This window comes from Capsicum annuum, chromosome 12 (genome assembly GCF_002878395.1).
Source record: "Capsicum annuum cultivar UCD-10X-F1 chromosome 12, UCD10Xv1.1, whole genome shotgun sequence".
NCBI classification, from domain to species: Eukaryota; Viridiplantae; Streptophyta; class Magnoliopsida; order Solanales; family Solanaceae; genus Capsicum; species Capsicum annuum.
In genome coordinates, this window is record NC_061122.1 from 136515107 (window position 1) to 136531341 (window position 16235).

Genomic DNA, 16235 nt, shown 5'->3' on the forward strand with positions numbered 1-16235 from the left:
ATGTCATTTCTTGTGAAGGCATTCGAGAAATGGGCTAGATCCTTCTCTTGATCACATATCAAGAGTTTTTTGGGTTTAAATGGTTACTATAGATGGTTATGTTGAAAGAATTTCCTCCATTCCTTCTCTTATGTCTATACTAAATTTGAAAAAAGTCAAATTTATAAGGTTTGATTCATGTGTGAAAAGTTTTCAGGAGTTAAAGACTAAACTCACTACGGCTCTAGTTTTGACTATGCTAGAGGTTCAGATATTTTTTTTGTTAAATTTAATGCTTCTAAAATTGTAGTTGGTTGTATGTTGATGCAGCATGACAAGGTTATAGAATATTCCTCTTGACTGCTCAAGCCTCATGAGAAGAATTACTTGATTCATGATTTTAAGTAGTGGTTGTTTTTACTTAATGGATCACAAAAGTATGTGTTTAGTTAGAAAGATCTAAATCTTTATCAAAATAAATAGCTGGAGTTATAGAAGGATTATGATATGAGTGTCTTTTACCATATATGTAAAGCCAATTTGTTGCTGACGCTCTTAGTAAGTTGTCGATGTGAAGTATTGCTTATATTGAAGATAAGAAGAGAGAGTTGAGTTGCGAGGTTCACCATCATGCAAGATTAGGAGTTTGGTTGGTCAATTATGTCAAAGTTAATATCTAGATTTAGAATGGTTCAACAACCTCTTTGATAGTTGAGGTTAAGGAAAAGCAAGATAGTGATCCTATTTTTCTTAAGTTGAAAGAAGTGCTCTAGAATCAGAAGGTTGAGGTTTTCTTCTGGGGGGGATGGTGTTATTCATTATAAGGGAAAACTATGTGTTCCAGATGTAGTTGAATTAAGATGGAAGATGCCTCCAGTTCTCGTTATTCCATTTACCTAGGATCCACTAAGATGTACTTTGATTTATAGCAAGTCTATTGGTGGAATGTCATGAAAAAAGATATTGTAGAACTATGGATAAGTGTCAAAATTCCAATAGGTTATGGTTGAGCACCAGAAAACTTGTGGTATATTTTAGGATATAATTATTCCTACTTTGAAGTGGGAAGTGGTGCATATGGACTTCAGTAAAGGGTTGCCTCGTACTCATCAACAACATGATTCTATTTAGGTTATCATTGACCAAATGAATAAGTTGAACCATTTCCTATAAGTTAACACTTTGTATTTAGCTGAGGATTATGCTAGACCCTATCTTAGTGAGCTTTTCAAATTGAATGAAGTCCCCTTGACTATTATTTTAGATAAAAGTACTCATTATACTTCTCAATTCTAGAAGACTTTTACTAAGGGTCTCGATATCGAAGTTTATCCTTGCATAACTTTTCTTCTACAGATAGATGGTCAAGAAGAGAGTACCATTAGAACTTAGAGAAGATGTTGACAGCACGCGTGATTAATTTCAAGGGTAGTTCGGATGATTATTTGCCTTTAATTGAGTTTTTCTTATAACAATAGCTACCTCTTCAGTATTCAAATAGCATCATTTTGAAGAACTTGATGGTATGAGGTAGAGATCTCCAATTGGTTGGTATGATGGTGGTGAGGCTACTTTAATAGGGCCAGATTTAGTTCATCAGGCTATGGAGAAAGTTTAGCTGATTAGAAAAATGTTGAAAATGGCTTTGAGACATCAGATGTCCTATGCAAATATGAATGGAAGGTAACTTGAGTTTTGTATTGTTGATTTTGTCTTCTTAAAAGTTTCAACCATAAAAGGGATGAAAATATTTGGTAAGAAAGTCAAGCTTAGTCCCTGCTATATTGGTCCTTATAAGATTGTGGATCGTTTTAGCAATGTAGTTGATGAGTTAGAGTTTCCTACTGATTTAGCATCGGTGCATCTAGTATTCCATGTTTCCTTGTTAACTAAATGCATTGGTGATCATGCATCGATTGCACCCTTACAGATTATAAGTATAAAAGATAGTCTTTCTTACAAAGTGGTCTAAATTAAGATCCTTGATCGTCAGGTTCATAACTTTTGGAATAAGAAGGTCGCTTTGGTAAAGGTTCTTTGTAAAAATTAGACAATTAAGGGAGCTACTTAGGAACTGATGGTATATATGATAAACAAGTACTCCTCATCTTTTTGCATCGAAGTCTGTTCCAACTTAAGGTTATAGTTTTCCTTAAATTAATTCTTTTTGTTCTATGTCGCCTAGTTATTCTTATGTCATAATATGCATTCATGAGTTTGGTTTAGTCCATATTTTAGTTATAGCTCAGTTATCATGGAAGTATTCATTTGTTATAAATTCAATGTGGAAATAGCAGCTCTTCCCTAACACTTCATCTTAGTTATTTTTTATTCGAGGACGAATGACCCCAAGGGAGGAGATATAGTAACAGCCTAAAAATCAAAGCTAAGATTTGAACCATTCTCCAAGTACATGTAAAATACAACATCATTTTTAAGTGGTATGAGAAGTTATTTAGACATATTTTAAGTATTTTAATTCCACGAATAACTTATACCTCATGGACAAGTTGAAACGTCTCTTACCGATTAATTTCTTGTGAAAAATCTCCCTATAGTAACCTTTAAACGCATATAAAACCTATATAGTGAAGTATCTTTTAGCTCAAGACCGACCAAATGAAAGATATTTCAATTATATTTCCAACACATCAAGTTTCTGTTTAATCAAACATCAGAGTAAGAGGTTAAGGCCATTTTACTGAAGCATCATCCAGCAGTGAGAACCTATGAGCAGAGGTATGATCGTAGTGAGATTTTACAACTGTACAATGCTCCCGTCTGATCAAATTAGTCCAAAACATCTTCAAGATTACAACTATACCTTCCAACACAAGAGGTACCCATGACCACGGTCATAAACCATAATCATGTTTACGATATTAACTTCCAAAGTTGATCTAGTTGAAACTTATGACCTACAAACTAAGGTAAGATCATAAGTTGGTCCCACGATTGTACAAAGGCTTGAATGGTAGAGTTCAGAGATCCCAAATTTATCTTACCAACCATGAGCACCACCCATGATCATAGGTGGATCCCACGATCGTGGAATAGTCTGTATGACTCAATTCTACAAATTTATAGTTACGTTTTATGAGGGTTTTTGCAGTTTTTTCCTACTCTTTTAACATCAAAACTATGTCATTTAAGACATCCCAAAGTATATTTTTAATATTAATAATACCCTAAGACCTCGTTACTCAGAAAATACTCGACACCTAGTATGAAAGATAAAGAAAGAGAAAATTCCTCATTTTTAGGTCAGTTGGGGTTGATCTTCTTCAAGCTTCCAATTTCAAATATTTCTTCAGGGTTTTCATATCCAGGTATTTAGGATTTCATAAATGGGTCTCCTTTCACCTATTGAGTCCCAAACTTTACTTAGTTTTTCGTAGTTTGATTTCTTTCATAAAGATTAGGGTTCATGAATGTTGTGAATTCTGTGATATTCTAGTTCATTGATCTCATAGAGACATGAAAAAATATTTCAACTCGAATTTTAGTACCATTAAATCTTCAAAATTATAAACTCCAATTATATTGTGAAATCCATGATTGTCGAATTTCAGTTATTAAATTCCATAATTCAATTTGTTTATGGAATTGTCATAATAGTTGCATTCTTTATAGATTGTGGGTTATGAATACTCGATGACCTAGAATTTTATGCATACTTATATTATATCCTCAAGTTTTTATGTTTTAAATTCTCTCAGATAGTGTATTTATTTTTATTTTTTAAAATATTACTATTATTGAGCATTTCGGTTATCAATATCATTCAGTTGGGAGTAGTACTTAGCACTGAGCGGATATAGGGATGAAGGCTCACTCTTCAATTAGGCTGAGACCTTTGGTAGAAGTCCCTAAGACTCTAATTTTATGACACCACCATAAGTTCTAAAAAGTCACCCATTAGACCAGGATTGACACCTTAGTCCTATTGGACACATTTTAGTAGATCCACATTAAGTGTTTGTACCCTTGACAAGGTACAAAGCACCTTTCTAGCTAGGGTTATAAGTTGGAACTCGGTTAGCTCAGATTGGCATATGTCAGTTATCAGGAGCTCCCATAGTCCACAACACATAGTTCATAGTTTATGGTTCAACTTTAGATACATGCACCACCTTGTATTTAGTTGTTCAACTTATCATAGAGTACATGTTTATTATTTCATCTTGCATTAGCTTACCATGTCACATGCTCCATGATTAAATTGTATTATTTATTTTCTATCTCACATACTTGGTACATTCAAACTATTAAAAACATACTCTCGTTTACTCTATATACTCTCATAATATAGGTTCAAACAATCAGTATTTGCATTGGGTGTAGTACGATCTCCTACTACATCAACAACAGTACTTTGGCGAGTCCTCATTATTTAAGGACTGGTATTAGTATTTCATTTTATTTCATTTCTATTTAAGATACTTTGAGTTAGATGGGGGCTTATCCATGCAACTCATTTTATTAGAGGCTTTCAGACATACAATTGGATGTTCAGATTTTTGTGGTTTTAAACTCTTATATTACTATTGGTTGATTTACTATTTAATCATTTAATTTAGCTTTTGCATAGCATTTTTACGTCATTTATTTCAATAATCATAGTGGCATGCCGAATCATGGGTTGGCTTGGGGTCACTTATGATGCTAAGCATCGTGTGAAGATTAGAGAAGTAGTATCGGGTCATGACAAACATAATATTAGAGAATCAGGTTTAAAGTGTCCTAGGGTGCCTGAAAGTTCCATTAATTAGAGTGTTGTTCATGGGTGTAAAGTGCTCCATACTTAGGAGTGAGAGGCTATGAAGCATTTTATAAAAAATATCACTTCTTTCATATTCATATATATGATAGACTGTGATCTCTATTAAAACCTTATTCTAACACATTCTTTATATTTTTACAGAATATACTTCCCAATAGAACTAATTGAACCAGGAATGGGAATGGTAGAGTAATTGTGAATCAACAAGCAACACCACCAGCTCTAGCAACACCTTTGAATGAATAAGTCTCCCTTGCAAAATTTAGGGTTGCTTTCACATCATCAGCCTAGTCCATGACCACCAAATATAACTAGCAACCTTTTCACCAACTAACTCGATAATGTTACACCAACAACTAGAGTTCGATACTTTCCTTGAATGAATCCTCCGATATTCGTTGGGTGTAAGTATGAAGAGGACCCATAGAAGATCTTTGTTAGTATTCAAAAAGTTACTAAGATTATAGATGTCACTCCAATTAAGAGTGCTGACTTAGATGCTTATCAGCTGTAAGTAGTGGCTCACACTTGGTAAAGTCATGGAAAGATAATAGAGGTATGGATGTAGGATCCGTAGAGTGGAATGAGTTTATTGGTACATTTGTTAATAAGTTCTTTGAAATTGAGCTAAGGAAAGCTAGGGTGCAAAAATTTATAAATATAAATGAGGGTAACATGAATGTGAACAAGTATTTCTCTTAAGTTTACTCAATTGGCAAAGTATGCTCTAACTATGGTTGTTGACTCTAGGGCTCAAATGAGTAACTTCAAGTCAGGTGTTTCTGAGGATGTGGTCAAAGTGTGTATAACTGCTATGTTGGTTAAGGAGATGGATATATCCAGGTTAACAGTTCATTCTCAATAGATTGAATAAGAAAAAATCTATAAGAAGGAAAGAGAGAGTAAGAGGGATAGAAGAGGCAACTCTAGCTTCTCTATATAGAGGTCAGATAATGTAAATCATTCTCAGTTCTGCTAGGAATCACAAACTACAACCCTATCTTCTCCAAGTGCCTAGTGCCCACGTTAAGGCAAGATAATTGAGATAGAGCACCAAGATCTAAATTCCAAGGTAGAATGAATAGTGATCATACTGACATAGTCTGGAAGGGTGAGTATATGGCTGGTAGTATGTTTGTTTTGGGTGTGGCAAGTTAGGCCATAGATTGATGGATTATCTAGTGGCTTTGTAGAGAGGTAGGTATTTTCATCAGAAAAAGTTATTCTAACTTTTCAGCAGCTCCAACAGGACGCCTGACTTAGCAGTGTGCCTCAACTAGTGTAATTAGTGGACAATGTCAGAAGAGGTTCTAAGCCCTGCAAACTTGACAGGACGATGGTCGCTGGTTTATTATAAGTCTTTCATATTTATGTTTATACACTATTAGATCTCGGAGCTACACTTTTCTTCATGACTCCACATATAGTAGTAAACTTTGGTGTCAGACCCAAACTCTACTCAAAACCATTCTTAGTCTCTACTACATTCGATAATTGATTCACATCCAAATGGGTACACAAAAATTGCCCAGTCACAATTCCCCAAAAAGTCACCTCTTCGATCCTGTTGATTTGGACAGGATAGATTTTAATATTATTCTCAACATGGATTGGATCCACTTTGGCTATGCCTTGGTTGATTGTAAAAATATAGTAGTATAGTTTCAATTCCTAAATGATTTAGTCTTAGAAAATAAAAGTAGTAACTTAGTTCTTATAGGTTGTAAAGTGAGAAAAGTGATTTCCTAAGGTTGCATCTACCATCTTGTTTGGGATTAGAGGAGATTTAAGACCTTACACTCTACAGACCAAAATAAAACTACAAGAAATAGAAATATTCCTAAATGTCTTATAGCCTCTCCCTTATCAGCGTGGAGCACTACATACCCATAAAAGAGACTCTACATAACACGGATTTATGGATTCCCAATGACACCAATCCTAGGATATGATACTATCTTTGTTATGACCCAAACCAAGGCCTGGCAACTACGAGCATCTCTAGCCTACTGAGGATCGGAGACCACTCATTTGCGAAGATAAACAGGATGCAACACTCCTATTAATGTCTGAAATCCAAAGATATAACAAGATAGAAAGAATAACAAACTCAAACGCATCTACGAATGTCAACATCAATACCTAATCCACAGTAACATCCAACAAGCCTCTATAAATAAAAAAATAATTTAAGTTGGGACACCTTCGACCCTGTCAATGACAATAACAATGATTATATTAATGTGAACTCTTTAATTCTAGTTTATAAAAGGAATCCAATGGAATGATCAAGTCTTTCAAAGAATGGAAGCTCACCACTTCACCATAAATGACCGACTATAATACCTCGTACTTTTCATAGTTCAATTTAGCTCCTAGTCCTTGCATAACTGGCTAAAAGCTTGAAAATTTAGCTATGTGTTGAGGACTTAACCATTTTTAAGACCTTCTAACTTCGATGAATTTAAGTTGACCTTCCGGACACCGTGAAAATGGTTCTTGAGTTAATTCATGATCAGGGGAGTTAGGAATAACATATCAAAAAGATTTCATATTTTTAGACTAGGTTTGGATTGTTTTTAGGTTGGAATTCTAGTAGCTTACCGTGATTCCATCATATCATAGTGAGTACAGTGCCAAGAGGTCCAACGCATCGCGGTGAAGTGTGAAAAGGCAATTGTCAATTTTCAGTGACTCATAGTGATTGCACTGCGTCACGGTGAGTATAGCGATGGGGAGATCCCTGTCATATCTTGATTCATAATTTCAATGCATGTGTCATAAAATTAATTCTAAGTGTGTGAAGTTCTTATTAGGCCAAGAGTTTTCATAGAAATCACTTGGATCCAAGTTGAGCTAAGATCTTTTAATTCATCCAATATTTGGTGTTCAATTATACAAAGGTCAACTTTGAAAGTGTATAACTTTTGATGTATATAGAATTTTACATCTCAAGACCTACCAAATTGTAGATAATAGAGTTAGCTTTCCAGCGATACTAATTTCACCAAAATCCTATACCCGAGTGAAAAGTTATGGCATTTTTTCGTGTCACGAAGTAAGCTACACGATTACACCACATCGCGATGGCCCTTCAAACGACAATCTGGGTAACAAATTTTTAGTTTAGAGGATGAAGGGGCTATGGGGTCTTATCCCACATCAACCTAAGTGATAAAAACATGATCTAACGCTTCAATTGAGGCATTATTTTCCTTTATCATCAAAAGTTTCACTCAAGAACAATCCCTAATCAATTCCCTCAAGAAACATCAATTCCATCTTCTTCGCTTCAATAAAAAGATCAAGAATTTAGGGTTCCCAATCCAAGAACTTCAAGAATGTTTTCAATATCATCTCCAAAGGGTTCAAAGTCAATCTATTACATCAAATCAAGCATAATAAGGTATGTGGGAGTTCATCCATAGGTTCCCTTTCGCCCATGGAGCCCAAAACCCTTCTCTTTCAAATTAAAGAATGAATTTTTATGATTATGGTATTTTGTATGATCAAGAAAAATAAAATTTCATGTTTTCATGGTATCTTTAAATACAATTCAGACCATGTGTAATCCCATGCAAGATTTGGAACTCCCCATGCTATGAATTTGAATTTCCCATCCTTTAGTCAAGTAAATTCCATGATAGATCCTAAATTCACAATGTTTAGCAATATTCCCATGTTTTAAATTCAGGTCTTCCACATGTTTGAAAAAATTTCCATATCATGGTAAGTCAATTTCAAGATGAATTCCCAATTATGAACTTTGGCATATAATTCTATTGTTCACCCATGTTTATGACATTCTTACATTCAAGCTATGAACTTTACATGTTTTGATGAAATACCCATGGTCTATTTCAAGCAAATTTCATGCAAATTGCTAAATTCATGATTTTAGTTATGTAATCATGCTATGCTTTTATATTTAAGACATTCCTATGTTCAAGTTCATAATCACCATGTGTTTGAGGAATTTCCCCATGTTAAAGTATTAATAACCATGTTTTTTATTAAATGGGAAATTGATGGGTTCCTTTAAATAATGCTTACTTATTATGGTTCCAAATGCTCTCATCTATTCTTATTGTTATTGCTATCGAGTTTTGAGGGTTATGCATACCCAAAATTTAGCTATTGTCAAGTTTTCAAGAATCTAGAGAATGATTTCAGTTATACCATAGAAAATATTATTCAATCAGTAATATGGTCAGTTGTGAGTCCGATTAAGTTAGCATAGTCTAGTTTTAGTTCCATTATCAGTTATACATTAATAATTACCTCAGAATCTGTATGAACTAATATTTTCATAATACCATAACTTAAGCTTATCACTTATCAATTATCAATATTTACACTAGTTAGTATTTTAATGTGTTTAGTTGGGAGTAGGATTTAGCACCAAGTGAATGCAAGGATGGCAGCTTCCTAATCTTTTTGGCAGAGTTGTTAGTATCAGTCCTTGTATTCTAGAACAACATAGCCAGCATAGAATATAAGAAGTCACTCATCAGTTTAGGCTTGACTATCTAGTAGGGGTCACCCATCAGTTCAGGCTTGACACTCTTAGTCCTTTGAGATAATATAGTACATCAGTATAATGGATCCACATAGCCAGTGGTAGTACACATAGACGGTAGTAACACTCTTCAGACTTGGGTTACAGGTTGGACCCTAATTATCTCAGATTGAGACATGTCGGTTAGATGATACCTCCCATTATCTCAGTTATAGTCTCAGTCCAGTAATCAGTTCAGTAATTTAGATTCAGTGTCACTTGACCATAGCGTACAGATATTAGTTATTTAGTTAGCGGATTTCAGTATGCTTATAGATAATTTCAGAATCATCTTATACGCTTGGTCTTGCATTTTCTGATAATACAGTTTACACGTATTCATGCTCAGTTATCTCATGTTGCTCAGTCAGTCCTTACCTCATATGCATAGTACTCTACAGTTTTAGTCCAGTTATTTAGACTATATATAGTTCAGTCTTACATGCCCAGTATTCAACTATCAGTCTTTCAGTTAATCAGATAAGTTAGTATGTTTATGCGTTCGTGCTAAATGTGATTGTATATTCTGATCCTCGATTTAGACCAGTCTCCACCACGTAGTTTCAGACCTAGTATTCATATAGAATCCATATTTTTCCATATCCCAGATTCAGTTCTACTTATCTCATAAAAGTAACGTTTTATAGAAACTAAGTGTTGAGATTCACCAGCTTACCAGATTTGGGTTTATTACTCATTTTTTTTAGATATTTTAGCTTTCAGTTTATTCTAGCCTATTGGTGAGTCTACTTACACTTAGCATGCATGTTTTAAGATTTTATATATAAAAGCAGTTTTACTTATTGTACTCACTCTTGCATACTCAGTACATTCAAGTAGTGATTCATATATATGTCTATGTGGATACATTGTTTCATAATGTAGGTACCAGTTGTAGCCCGCATATCACAATTAGACAGTTGCAGATTCCAGCCAGCAGGTAATGAGTTCTTCTACTTCAGTATCTCCAGACAGTTTTAGTTCATGTACAGTTCATTTACTTTCATGTGTATTGATTATTGGTAGTTGGAAGCATGTCCTAGCTATCTATAGTCAGTATAGTAGAGCTTCATAGATGCCAGTCAAAGTCAATCATGTAATTCCAATCTCATTCTTTAGATTTATCAAATTGTAAAGCTTTATCAGTATTGTGTTTATTTCAAATTTTTAGTATGATTATGTTTCTACATAGAAGAATAGCTATTATAACTTAGTTTCTTAATAGTATGCCATTTTATGGGTTAGCTTAGGATAACTTGTGGTTCCTAGCACCATATGATGATAAGGTGGTAGTCTCGGGTCATTACAAACTTGGTATCAGAGCATAGAGTTCAAGTGTCCTAGGATGTCTATAAAGTCATGTCTAGTAGAGTCTTGCAAAATAGTATAGAGACATCTATATTTTTCTTTAAGAGGCTACAGGCATTTAGGAAATATTTCCCTTCTTTTATGTCTCAGATCGTGCTATAGCAAGGTCCTTTAAGAAACTTACACAGATTCTAATCTTGCTCGATTCATGTTATCTCTACCTTGTTGGGATTTTATGTTGGCTCAGAAAGTATCCCACAGTGCCCTTATGTCCAAAATTTTGGAATATTTCTTTCATGTTCATAAAAATTATGCATTAAGCCAAATTAGATGCGCTTTTAGATCCCTTCTTATAACTTTTTTTATGATATGTGATCTAGAGTTAGAGGCATGATCCTAAAATTTTAGCAGTAGTAGTAGAGTTGGCATAGTTTTATCTGTATTGAGAAGATTGTAGTTGTACGAAAGGTGAATCAGTAGGCTTGAACAACGCATGCAAAAGTTTATGTTTGTTGATTCGAGATTAAGTATGATGGTATGGATAAGTTTATCATTCATTTGTATTATTATACCCCGGACTCTAGATTAAAGTGATTGTAGTTCAATTTAGAGTTTAGCAAAATGGTCACAGACTTAAAATGATGGGTAAAAGATAAGGGGGAGATAATAGAACAAGTAACCAAGTCAGGCTCATAGATTTTAGTAGTAGTGCCAGTATGTGTAGAAAAGCAGTAAGAGAGGATGATTCCTAACCTATTTTTATCTTAGTACAAAGTTTTTTAGTCATCACGATATCTACTCATGCCTAACATATTAGCTCCCTCATCAAAGCTTATATTCATGAACTTTATAGAAAAACCATGTATGTTTTAGTTCCTAGTATGAGGAGTTCCAGTTCATGCAGTATTATAAATTATGTTCCATGAAATCATGAACTCGAAACTCAGGTCATGCAGCTCATAACTCATGTACTCATGTTTTGTAGTATGTTCAGATCTAGATAGTCATGCTATACTTATAATGATCAGCGAAATTTAGTTTATACGATGTATATCCTTAGTTCAGACCTCTTTGATGAATTTATGTCATTCATACTTTATTCCTCAGGCCTCAGTTGAGTGTCAAATTTATTCTTTCATATTTCAGGTCCTCGTGTTCTAACTTTCCATGACCTCTCCTTATGCCTGATTATTTAAAATTCTATCTGTGTTTTCTTAGGGTAGTATATGGAAGTGTTAATGATAGAGGTTTGGAGGAGATAAGGAAGATGCTTTTATGGGTGTTTGTTTATAAGTGTATATGTGGTTATGAAGATAGGATTGAATGTTATGATTGGTGTACAAGTGGAATGTATAGTTGAGTGTAAACTTTCAGTATGATTCAGTCTGTATAGCCAGTAATTCAATTTAGCAGTCAGACAGACAAGTTCTTATGGTTTCCCTTCTTTTCTATCCATAAGGTAATTCATTCATGGCCATGCAGGTCATAAATTCACTTCAGTTCATACATTATGCATCAGTTTCAGATCCCTAGTATTCAGTCATGATTCAGTTCATAAGTGTCCCATGCATCATCTCAGTCTTTCCTTAGTATTTCAGCTAAGCTAGTATCATTAGGAGGATGAAGTATCCAAAGAGGGGATGTAATACCCCGAGTATTCATGTCCTAAACCTTTTATTTTCTTCATGAAATAGGACCCATCTTTAAGTAATGGTTACTCATCAGTTGACTCTCTCGTTTCTATCCTAGCCTTATAATCATTCTCATGTCATTGCATGTATTTAAGAAATTAGTTCACTTCATAATATTCAGTCAAGTATCATGCTTCAGACTCAGTTATGCAATAATGTTCTAAGTCATACATGTTCAGAATATAATCTCAGTTACCTTCACACCGCACTCTTAGTCTAACTAGTCTCATTCGAGGATGAGTGTTCCCAAGTGGGAGATATTATAATACCCCATACTTTTTATAGTTCTTTTCAGCTCCTAGTACTTGCATAAGAGGATAAAATCTTGAAAATTTAGCTATGTGTTAAGGACATAACCATTTTTAAGACCTTCTAACTTTGAGTAATTTAAGTTGACCTTTCGGACTCTGAGACAATAATTCTTAAGTTGATTCATGATCGGGGGAGTTAGGAATAGTATATCAAAAAGATTTTACATTTTTAGACTAGGTTTAGATTGTTTTTGGGATGGAATTCCAGTAGCTCATTGCGATTCCATCACATCACAATGAGTATAGCGCCAAGAGTTATACTGCATTATGGTAGAGTGTAAAAAGGTAATTGTCAATTTCAAGTGACTCACCGCAATTGCACCCATCGCGGTGAGTATAGTTATGGGGGGATCACCGTATCACAGTGAAGGTGTATTTGTCATGTGCTTGATTCATAATTTTAATGTATGTGTCATGACCTTTATCCTAAGTTTGTAAAGTGCATATTAGGTCAAGGGTATTCATAGAAATCACTTAGAGCAAAGTTGAGCTAAGATCCCTTAATTCATCTAATGTTTGGTATTTGATTCTATAAAGGTCAAATTTTGAAAGTGTATAACTTTTGATGTATGTTGAATTTTTCATCTTAAAACCCACCAAATTGTAGATAATTGAGTTAGCTTTCCAATGATATCAATTTTGCCAAAATCCAAAACCCGAGTGAAAAGTTATGGCTTTTTTTATGTCCAGCAGTAAGCCACCGCGATTACACCGCATCGTGGTGGCCCTTCAAACGGCAATTCGGGTTACAAATTTTTGGTTGAAATGATGGAGGGGAAATGGGTTCTTTTCCAACCTTAACCCAGGTTGTAAAAACACGATCTAAGACTTCAATTGGGGCATTATTTGCCCTCATTGTCTAATTTTTTCCTCAAGAACAAATCCTAATCGATTCCCTCAAGAATCATCAATTACATCTTCTTCACTTCAACAAAAATATCAAGAATTTGAAGTTTATAATCCAAGAACTTCAAGAATGATTTAAATATTATCTCAAAAGGGTTCAAAGTCAATCTATTACATCAAATCAAGCATAATAAGGTATGTGGGAGTTCATCCATGGGTTCTGTTTTACCCATGGAGCCCAAAACCCTTCTCTTTCAAATTAAAGAATGCATTTTTATGATTATGGTATTTTTATGTTCAAGAAAAATATAATTTCATGTTTTCATGGTATATTTAAATGTGATTCAGTTCATGTGTAATCCCATGCAAGATTTTGAACTCCTCGTGCTATGAATTTGAATTTCCCATGCTTTAGTCAAATAAATTCCATGATAGATTCTAAATTAACGATGTCTAGAAATATTCCCATATTTTAAATTCATGCCTTCCATATTTTTGATGAAATTCCCATATCATGTTTATTCAATTTCAAGATGAAACCCCAAGCTATGAACTTTGCCATATAATTCTATTGTTCACCCATGTTTAGGACATTCTTACATTCAACCTATGAACTTCACATGTTTTGATGAAACAACCATGGTCTATTTCAAGTAAATTTCATGAGAATTCTTAAATTCATGATTTTAGTTATGTACTCATGCTATGCTCCTATATTTAAGATATTCCCATGTTCAAGTTCATAATCCCCATATGTTTGATGAATTTCCCCATGTTAAAGTATTAATAACCATGTGTTTGATGAAATGCCCAAGTGATGGTTTTCTTCAAATAATGCATACTTAGTATGGTTCCAAATACTCTTATGTGTTCTTATTGTTATTTCTATCGAGTCCTGGGAGTTTTGAATACCCATAATTTAGTTGTTTTCTAGTTTTCCAGAAACTACAGAATGATTTCAGTTATACCATAGAAAATATCATTCAATCAGTAATATGGTCAGTTATGTGTCCGATTAAGTTAGCACTGTCCAGTTTAATTCCATTATCAGTTATACATTAATAATTAACTTACAACCATATGCACTGATGTTTTTAGAGTACATGACCTGAGCTTATCAGTTATTAGTTATCAGTACATACACCAACTAGTATTTCAATGTTTTTTAGTTGGGAGTAAGATTTAGCACCGAGCAAATGCAGGGATGGTGGATTCCCCATCAGTTAGGTAGAGCCATTAGTAGAAGTCCTTGTATTCCAAAAATAGTGTAGCCAGCATAGGATATGAGAATTCACTTGTCAATTTAGGCTTGACTGTCTCGCAGGGGTCACCCGTCAGTTCAGGGTTGACACCCTTAGTCCTTTGAGACAATTTAGTACATTAGTATAGCGGATCCACACAGCCAGTAGTAGTACCTGTGGCATAGTACTAACACCCTTCCAACTGGGGTTACAGGTGAAACCCCAATTAGATTAGATTGGGGTATGTCGATTAGATGATACCTCCTATAGTCTCAGTTACAGTCTCAGTCTAGTAATCAGTTAGTAATTTAGATTTAGTGTCACTTGACCATAGCATACAAATATCAGTTATTCAGTTATCATATTTCAGTATTTCAGTTTACAGACTATTTCAGAATCATGTTATATGTTTGGTCTTACATTCTTAGACAATACAGTTTACACACATTCATGCTCAGTTATCTCATGGTGCTTAGTCAGTCCTTACCTTATATGCATAGTACTCTACAGTTTCAGTCCAGTTATTCAGACTAAATATAGTTCAGTCTTACATGCCCAGTATCCAGCTATTAGTCATTCAGCTAATCAGATAAGTTAGTATTTTTATGCATTCATGCTCAATGTGATTGTATATTCAGATCCTCGATTTAGGTCAGTCTCTACTATGTAGTTTCAGACCTAGTATTCATACAGAATCCACATTTTTTCATATCCCAACTTTAGTTCTACTTATCTCATAAAAGTAAAGTTTTATAAAAACTAAGTGTGGAGATTCACCAGTATACTAGACTTGAGTTAATTACTTATTTTTCTTTAGATATTTCATCTTTCAGTTTATTCCAGCCTACTGGTGATCTACTTAGACTTGGCATGCATGTTTTAGGATTTTATATATGAAATCATTTTTACTTATTGCATTCACCCCTGCATACTCAGTACATTCCAAAAGTACCGATCCATATATATGTCTGTTAGGCAATATTGTTTCATAATGTAGGTAGCAGTTGTAACCCGCACATCACGATTAGACTGTTGTAGATTCCAACCAGCAGGTTACGAGTTCTCCTACTTCAGGAACTCCAGACAGTTTTAGTTAATGTATAGTTCATTTACTTTCATGTGTATTGATTAGTGGTAGTTGGAGGCATGTACCAGCTATCTATAGTTAGTATAGTAGAGGCTTCATAGATGTAAATCAAAGTCAATCATGTAATTCTAGTTTAATTCTTCAGATTTATCAGATTGTAAAGCTTTATAAGTATTGTGTTTATTTCTGATTTTCTGTATGATTATATTTCTGTACAGTAGAATAGCTATTTATTTTATTATAATTTAGTTGCTTAATAGTATGCCATTTTATGGGTTAGCTTGGGATCACTTGTGGTTCCTAGCATCGTGAAATGACAAGGGGTAGTCTCGGGTCGTTGCACCGACAAACCCAACCGATCCACCGAGCACAGTGTAGAAAAATTAAGATTGCTTTTAGACCCCATATCGTGTGGGGATACAACATCCAAA